The sequence below is a fragment of the Neofelis nebulosa genome, chromosome 5 (assembly GCF_028018385.1).
Source record: "Neofelis nebulosa isolate mNeoNeb1 chromosome 5, mNeoNeb1.pri, whole genome shotgun sequence".
Classification (NCBI taxonomy): Eukaryota; Metazoa; Chordata; class Mammalia; order Carnivora; family Felidae; genus Neofelis; species Neofelis nebulosa.
Window position 1 is genome coordinate 146531872 of NC_080786.1, and position 8476 is coordinate 146540347.

An 8476-nucleotide genomic window follows, 5' to 3' on the forward strand; every position below is an offset into this window, starting at 1 on the left:
ATTCAGCACTTTTCTTTTCTTTTTTAGCAGGTTCGGGGTCTCTCTTGGAGATTCTGAAAATGGCACATGAAAAGTGACATCTGTGAGCATTATCTCTAGCTTTTGTCCTTGTCTTAGGGATTGGTGAGGGACGGGAAAGAAGGGTGATGAGGTAGAGCAGGAGGGTTGGATTGTCCTAGCTCTGACTTCATTCATTACCGTTCGCAAAAGGTTTTCATACATAACCACCTTGCTGGAACCCTGGGGTCCCCCTGGGCGGTGTGGCTCAGAGGCTGGCATGGAGGAAGTGGAGTTTCTCTGAAGTTTGATGGGGTTGGGAAGCAACAATGAGTATCTAGTTGTGGTGATGCTATTTTCTTTTAGGGGGCAGAACATTTTAGAACAGAAAGAGACCTGAGATTAGGTGCTTCAACCCCAACTTTTTTTTTTTTTTTAATTAAAAAAAATCTTTTTAACGTCTATTTGTTTTTGAGAGAGAGAGCGAGAGCAGGGGAGAGGCCGAGAGAGAGGGAGACACAGAATCCAAAGCAGGCTCCAGGCTCTGAGCTGTCAGCACAGAGCCCAACATGAGGCTCGAACCCACGAACCACAAGATCATGACCTGAGCTGAATTCAGACGCTTAACTGATTGAGCCACCCAGGCGCCGCCCCCCCCCCCGCCCAGGTCTAGGCATTTTTAAGTCATTATCAGAATTGTACAGCTCCTTAAGATTCTGTGTATCCCGCTCTTTTCCACCATCCACCACCGACTCTCGAAGACAGAGAAAGACTTTTTCTTTCTCAGCAGATCTTCCAAGTAAGCAGCAACCCCTGGATACTTTGTTATCTGCTTTGCTGTTAAAAGGCTGTTGGGTTTTACTAGATTCAATCAACAAAACATTTTTTAAATAGCCATGTCATGAAATGAAACAAATTCAGAAAGAGTACAAGACTGATATTTTTAAGGGGGGTCCGGAAGCCTCTTAGTTATTGTATTTGTTTTCTTTGTAGGACCCTCTATGTGCTACAGGCGCAGTACGAATAATTCAGAGCAGTACTGGGAACTGGTTCAATGTAATGTCATCACTTTTCAATGAAAGGAGCGTATTTCCTGAGTAGTAAATGAGTGTATTATTTGTGGCAGCTTTTTCGTCGAGGGAGCTTTTCAGACATCTGGTTCCAAAGACAAATGGGATACACATCTGAACTTCTTTTCTGTGGGCCTGTTTTCGCGACACACGGTTATCTCCGAGATCTGATGTTTGTGGCACCAAGGGACTGGGGTGGGGGAAGCGTGGGGAGCGTTTCAGCCTTGGCAGTCCCCTTCCACGGGTAGATCTACGTCGGAGCTGACGTGTGGATAAGGAGGCTTTTTGGGGAACCAGCTCTGTCATTGTAGAGTAGCTTGATGTGGAGCAAACCCAGGGGTCAGCTGGAGCTTAGTGACGTGACGTGAAACTGAACCATGGCACGGGGCAGAGAGGGCGGCATCAGGAGGCTGCGTTGTTCACAGGTGGACGAAAAAGATAGGTCTGAGCTGTTTACACAACATACGCCCTGCTCAGACGACCCATTAGCTATTTTGCAAGGAAAGTCCTTGGCCGGCATTATAAACCCTTGGGAATAACACAAATATATCTGTTCAGGCCTCGTGACGAGAGCCAGCTGAAAAGGGTGCGAGCCTGTGACGGGAACGAGGCTTCTCGTCCAAAGTTAGGCGGTGAACTCGTGGCAGGTCTGAGAGGAGAATGCCTTCCGTGACCCCTTCACCCGTGTTCACGTCTTCTCTGGCAACCCAGCCTGTGGGATAGGTGAGGCTTTGCTGTGGGATAGGTGAGGCTTTGCTGTGATAACGACGTAAACCCCCAATGTCTGTGACTTGCCCAATGAAGGGTTAGTTCCCACACACGCTTTGATGCCATTTGGCTGAGTCCCACAGCAGCCGTCTCCATGTGGTGACTCGGGGGTCCAGGCTGCTTCCTACCTATGGCTCCATCCACTCACCATGATTCCCTGGCTGCGAGCTAGTGGGTTCTCTGCTGCCCTCGAGTGTGCTGTGAGGGCTGAAACTTGTCCTATGGCCCTCCTAGGAGCCAGAGGCTGAGAAATGTGGGGGTGCATGTGGACATTTGGGGTACAGCTACTGTTTCTGCCACAGGGAAGGTAAAGATGCTTACCACTTAAAGGCCCTCTAAGACTGGACTGGTCTTTCCCATAGTTACACGTATAACGCTTCTTCGTGTTGTATGGATTGTTTGTTTTAATTAAAGGGATAAGCCTTGTTAATTATTAACGTTTCATTTAATTTAAGGGAGGGGGTGTTATGGGCTGAATTGTATCTCCCCCAAATTCATATATTAAAGCCTTAACTCCCAAGTACCTCAGTATGTGGTTGTCTTTGGAGACGGAGCCTTTAAGGAGATAAGTTAAAGTAAAGCCACTGTTAGGGTAAGACCTCATCCAATCTGACTGGTGTTCTTATAATAAGGGGGCGCCTGGGTGGCTCAATCGGTTGAGCGTCTGACTTCAGCTCAGGTCATGATCTCACAGTTCGCGAGTTTGAGCCCCGTGTTGGGCTCTGTGCTGACAGCTCGGAGCCTGGGGCCTGCTTCGGATTCTGTGTCTCCCTCTCTCTCTGCCCCTCCCTGGCTCACACACTCTCTCTCTCTTTCAAAAATAAATAAACATTAACAAAAGAAGAAGGAGGAGGAGGAGGAGAAAGAAGGAGAACGAAGGAGAAGGAGAAATGTGGACACAGAGAGGAATACCAGACAGAGGAAAGACCATGTGAGACACAAAGAGAAGGCAGCCGTCTGCAAGCTAAGGAGAGAGGCCTCGGGACAAACCAAACCTCCCAACACCTTCATCCTGGGCATCCAGCCTCTAGCACTAAAGAGAAACCAATTTCTTTCTGTTGTTGAGGATGTGGCACTTTGTCACGGCAGCCGTAGAAGACTAATGCGGCAGGGAAGCCACTTAGAAACACTTATATAGGCCACAAATCACATGTTCCATCCCACTGACCATTTTCTGACAACTAAACTACTCTCAGGAGGTCCTTTTCTTTTTTGCAGTGGAATTCCACCTTCCCAAATGTCCCCGGTGCTCTAGGCCCTGGTGCCATTTATTTTCAAGCATATTTCTTCCTTTAATCCAGAGATCCACAGACTTTTTCTGTAAAGGGCCAGGTAGTAAATATATTTTGTATTTAGTGGACGATCATGCAGCCTGTTGTGTATTCTTCTTCTTGTTTTCAGTTTGTGTTTGTTTTTATAACTCTTTAAACAATGTGAAAATAATTCTTACCTGGTGGGCACATAAAAACAGGCCACAGCAGACTTTGACCCTTCAGCTTCCTGCTGTCCCCTTCTCCAGAACCCGGGAACGTGGTCGTGTTGTCTCTTGCCCGTAAGTTTGGGTAGTTTGCCTGGTCTGCACACCCAGAGTCATACACTACAGGTGTTCGTTTTAGCAACTCACCACCCGCAAGAAAGAGAAGAGCTTTTTTTGTGGTATCTGGGCCAGTAGGTGCTTGGAAGGGGGCGTCATTCGTAGTAATGAACCGGAGAAGGGTGTCGGGAAGGGACTGGACCTAAGGGGATTGGGAGGTGAGGCGAGAACCTGGCCTTCCTCTTTGCTGCCCCTTCCTGTATTGCTTTCAGTGGGTTTCCAAGGCTGGTTGCCATCCGCAGACGTGGCGATGCTTCAGGAGAGCTGTCCTGGTCAGGCATCTGCCACTGTCACTTAGTCCTCACCCTCAGATTCATCCCTGCCTTCATCTGCGCAGAATGGAGCATCGCTCTGCTACACAAATCACTTGCCATTCAAGCCGCATTCCTTTTCTCTTTGTGAATGGCCTCTCGAGAATGGGTTCTTATTGCTTATAAAGAAAGAGCTTCCCGAAAGTCATAGGGAACAAGTCTAAATCTAGAAGAGACGTGAAGCTGAATGATGCCTCATAGGGGAATCATCACCATTACTCACACCTGAATGATGCAGTGTCACCACAGGTTGGACAAGTGTCCCCTGTACTAAGAGACGAATCGTGTCATCTGAATCAGCGCCAAAGAGCCCGTTCAGAGTCCTTCCCGCTTACGACCGCTTCGATTACATGAGCCATTCTCACTTTCGGAACATTCAGGCCCAAGCCGCAGAATCGCAGGGACCTTGGGGGTCACCCAGCCCTAGGCTCAGTCCTCTGGAATTTGGGGCAGTCCTCTAAGGGCACCAGGAAATGTGGGTTGTTAGAATAAGCACAAAGCAATTCCTTGGAGCAGAGTTTTTGTAATTTCCTGCTAATTTTTTTTTTTTTCTTACTTAGGACTAATGTGTCATGTATTCAGATACAAAGTCAGTGTGAGTCTTGTGACTCCAACCCTCATTGGCCTCTAGTGGATGGATGAATGGGTGGTGGATGGATGGATGGATGGATGGATGGATAGTAAATAGATGGGTGGGTGAATGGTGGATAGTGGATGGATGGGTGGGTGGATGGAATGAGCAATGAATAGGATTGAAAATAAATGTTGAGAGGATTTAAATGATTTACATTAGTGAATGGTTGAAGGGCACTTAAGGGAGAGGGAAATACTCCCCTAATTCAGGGTACTAGCCCTCAAAATACTTAATAAACATAACAGTGATGGGCCCGGAAAATAAAGAGGGCACTAACTTTGAGTACCAATGTCCTTCACAGAGGGCAGCCAGAGAAATGCCCCCTCCTACTGTAAGTCCATTTGCCACCTGGAAACAAGTAATCCTAGACCTTGGCTGTGTGGCAAAGCCTTTGTCCTCATCTGCCGAATGCCCGTACGTTCACTTGACGGTTTAACTTTGGTGACCTTATAGAGATTTGGCAAGAAGATGAGGAAACTGTAAGAGAGGCTGGGACAGCTCCCTGGCCTCCCTCCTCCACTCACACAGTGTTTACTGGCCTGTGCACTGAGGCCCAGACTCTTCCTAATGCTGACCCTGAAATACTGATAACCTCATTCTCCCATCTCGTCACCCCAAGTTTCCGGCTCTATTGCGCACAAAGCATCTAAAAACCGCAAACAGATAATGCGCTTTTACGAGGCTGGTGTGTGGCTGACGGAGACGGCATTCTCTGTCTCACTCCAGCTGACCTTCTTCCACCCACGTGGGCCGCGTTGTGTTCTCCCAAAGTTCATCTGTTGAAGCCTAGCCCCCAGTATGGCAGGATACGAGTGTGTTTGGAGACGGGGGTCTTTGAAAAGGTGATTAAGTTAAAAACGAGCAGCTGTTAGGGTGGGCCCGCATCCAGTTGGACAGTATCCTCCTAAGAAGGGGAGATTCGATTACACAGACACCAGGGGTGCGAGAACACAGAGGAAAGACTGTGTGAGGACAGTGAGAAGGCTGCCATCTGCAAGCCCAAGAGAGAGTCCTCCGATCTGCCGGCACTTTGATCGTGGACGCCCAGCCTCCAGAGCTGTGAGAAAACAAATTGCTGTTGTGTATGCTTTCAAGTCTGCGGTATTTTGTTATGGAAGCCATAGCAAACCAACACACCCACAAATCGCAGGTGTGGAAATAAGGGAGACCATCCAACGAGAACAAACAGAGGCTATTTATCAGAGCTTTGCTGTAGCGAAGGGGACAGAGCCGTCACTTGTGTCTGACAGAGACTCCGCGGCAGGCGGGGGAGTGGGAAAGCTTCACAGTGGGATAAAGGGAAGGTTTCAGGCGTGCCCTGATTGGTTGTCATGGGGAAGCCGGAAGCAGGCCAACTACAAGGGGGGCGTCCCTTGTGATTGGTTAGGGGAGGACATCTGGCTTTTTCTGGTTGGCTCTGAGGTGGAAGCAGGGGCAGTCACTGACCAAGGCCTAATTGGGCTGACTGTTGCGGAGGGGTTGGGCTTCATAGGCTGGTTACTGCGGCGGTCGCGGGTCAGCGTTCTGTCGTATCTGATCTGGCCATCGTCCATCTGTGCACTCTGTGTGTCACAGGGTGGTCGGATGTCTTCTCATCCCATTTATTGGGCTGCGTTAGTTTCTTGGGACTGCTGTAAGAGATCACAAACTTGGTGCCTTCGAACAGCGGAAATTAATTCCCTCACGGTTCTGGAGAAGGGAAGTTTGGAATCGAGGTGGAGCAGGGCCAGAGTCTCTCTCTGAAGGTTCTGAGGGAGGATCCTTCGTTGCCTCTTCCAGCTTCTGGTGGTTCTAGGCAAACCTTGGCGTTCTTCGACTCCAGGGTCTAATTTTTCAATGTTTGTTCCATCTTTACGTGGCGTTCCACATGAATGTAGAATGTGTGTCTTTGCATGACTTCGAAAGATACCGGCCTCTGAATTTAGAGCCATCTTAAATGACCTCATCTTCATTAATCACATCCGCAAATCAGATCACATTCTGGAGTGCCAGGTGGTCATGAATTTTGGAGGAGACACTCTACGACACACTATACTGGTTAAGGGTCCTATTCTGCTGTCACCAGGGCCGGAAGCCTGGCAGATCTGCACTTGACATGGGCCCTTGGGCACAACAAGGGAAGCCAACTCTGCAAAGTCTTGAGATGTCCAGAATAGGGTATGTCAGCAAGTGACATTTTAGGTGGAAACTTGGGGATGCTTAGAGGTGGAGAAGAGAGGAATCCATATCTGACCACCTGAAGTGACTGGCGTGCCCATCCCAAGGAAGGCAGACATTGAAGCGGGTCGACGTTCTGGTCACCTCCTGACACAGACTTTCGCAAAGGAACCCGAGAGAGGGACAACTAGGGGGTGGGGTGCTGAATTTGGGAATGCTGTGCCCAGGGGTTTATGGGATCTTGATGTGACCTGTGATTCCCCACAAAATCCAGTTCAAATCTATCAACTCATCCACTCTATCTTTGGAACAGAATATTCTCTGGAGCTTCAGGCATGTTTACCGAGCTCCAGAGAAGGTTCACATTAACTCAGTATATTCAAACTAAATGATCTCACGCCCCACACCAGCTTCTCTTGTGCTCCCTCCCGTGGTAAAGGGCATCCCAGACTCTACCTTGATGCCCCAACCTGGGCATCATCCTGGACCACACTCTCCCCTCACCTCCCACATGTGGCCCATTCACAAAGCCTGTCAGTTCCATCCTCCAAAGATGAGGGGCTAGCAAGGGCCATCGGTACAAACTCCACATGAGAGGCATGAAACCCACTCTTTTTTTCCACTCTTGCCGTTTAGCATGATGCATCAGTGGACGCCTCATCAAACCCAGAACCATCTGCAAAATAAGAATTTGAGGTAATAGGGTAAATGAGATTCTTTCGTTAATATATACAAGACACCCAGTACATTCTGGGGCAAAGTGTGTGATGTAGAAGCAGTAACTATTAACTATTGCCTATGGTTTATGCATAAAAAAAAATCTGGTCCACTCTGTTTTGTGAGTGTGAACAATGTCACGGACGTTAAAGAAACAAATGAGCACTGTCTTCACTTTCGCTCTTGAAATGGGTGTTTCTTCACAGTCTTAGGGATGTGGAAGCTTTCTCCCACTAACATTGACGCTTTGCTTCCGGATCATAATAGAAACACCACGTTCGGTGATCGAAAAAGAGCACTCAAAAATGTGTGCTTTTTTTATTTTATTTTTTTTCATTGTTTCAACCCCCCCCCCCCCCCCCGCCCCGAACAATCAGAGCAAATGCCAAGGCCTTTTGCTTTTAAGTTCATCATTCAGAATCCTTGGCAAGTTTTCACAGAAAATCCCCCGGTGGTCAAGTTCTCTTCCATGTGAACATACGCGTCAGCCAGCATGCGCACGATTCATTGTCCCCCGTGCTGACCTTTCAGTATTTCCATCGCTCTTGTGAGTGACAAGGCCATTCCTTTGTGCTCCATTGCTGAACCGTCTCCTGCCTTCCTTAAACCTCCCGTGACAAGGAAGGGACAAAACCTCTCTTCTTTGCAATCTGTTCTTGGCTTTTTCTCCAAATACTTCTTTTTAATGCCAGCAAATGTCTAGCACTCCCATTGTTTTGCTTTATACAAACTTTGAGATCTTTTGCTCTTAAAAGCTCCAGTCATTTTCATTCAGGCACAGACGGGTTGGAGCAAGTTCCTTTTAAGATTAGTCATTGACTTTCATCAGCCTCATAGGCCACCTCTTTGGACACACAGAAATCGTCATGGTGCAGACTTAAAATGTTTATCCTGTCTGTGATGGTCAATTTCCCCCGTCAACTTGACTAACCTTGGAGTGCTAGTCAGATTAAATGGTGCATCTGGGTGTCTGGGAGCATGTTTTCACATGAGATTAGCATTACCGAATTGGAGGACACAGTAAAGTAGATTACCCTCTCCAGTGTAGACAGCCATCTACCCAATTCCTTGAGAGCCTGAACAGAACACAATGCAGGAAGGAGAAATTCTCCCCTCTTTTCCTGCCTCACTGATTGAACTGGGACATCTAGTCTCATCTTCTCTGGCCCTTGAACTGGGATTCGCACCAGGTGCTCCCCTGGTTTCTCCTGTCTTTGAAGTCAGACTA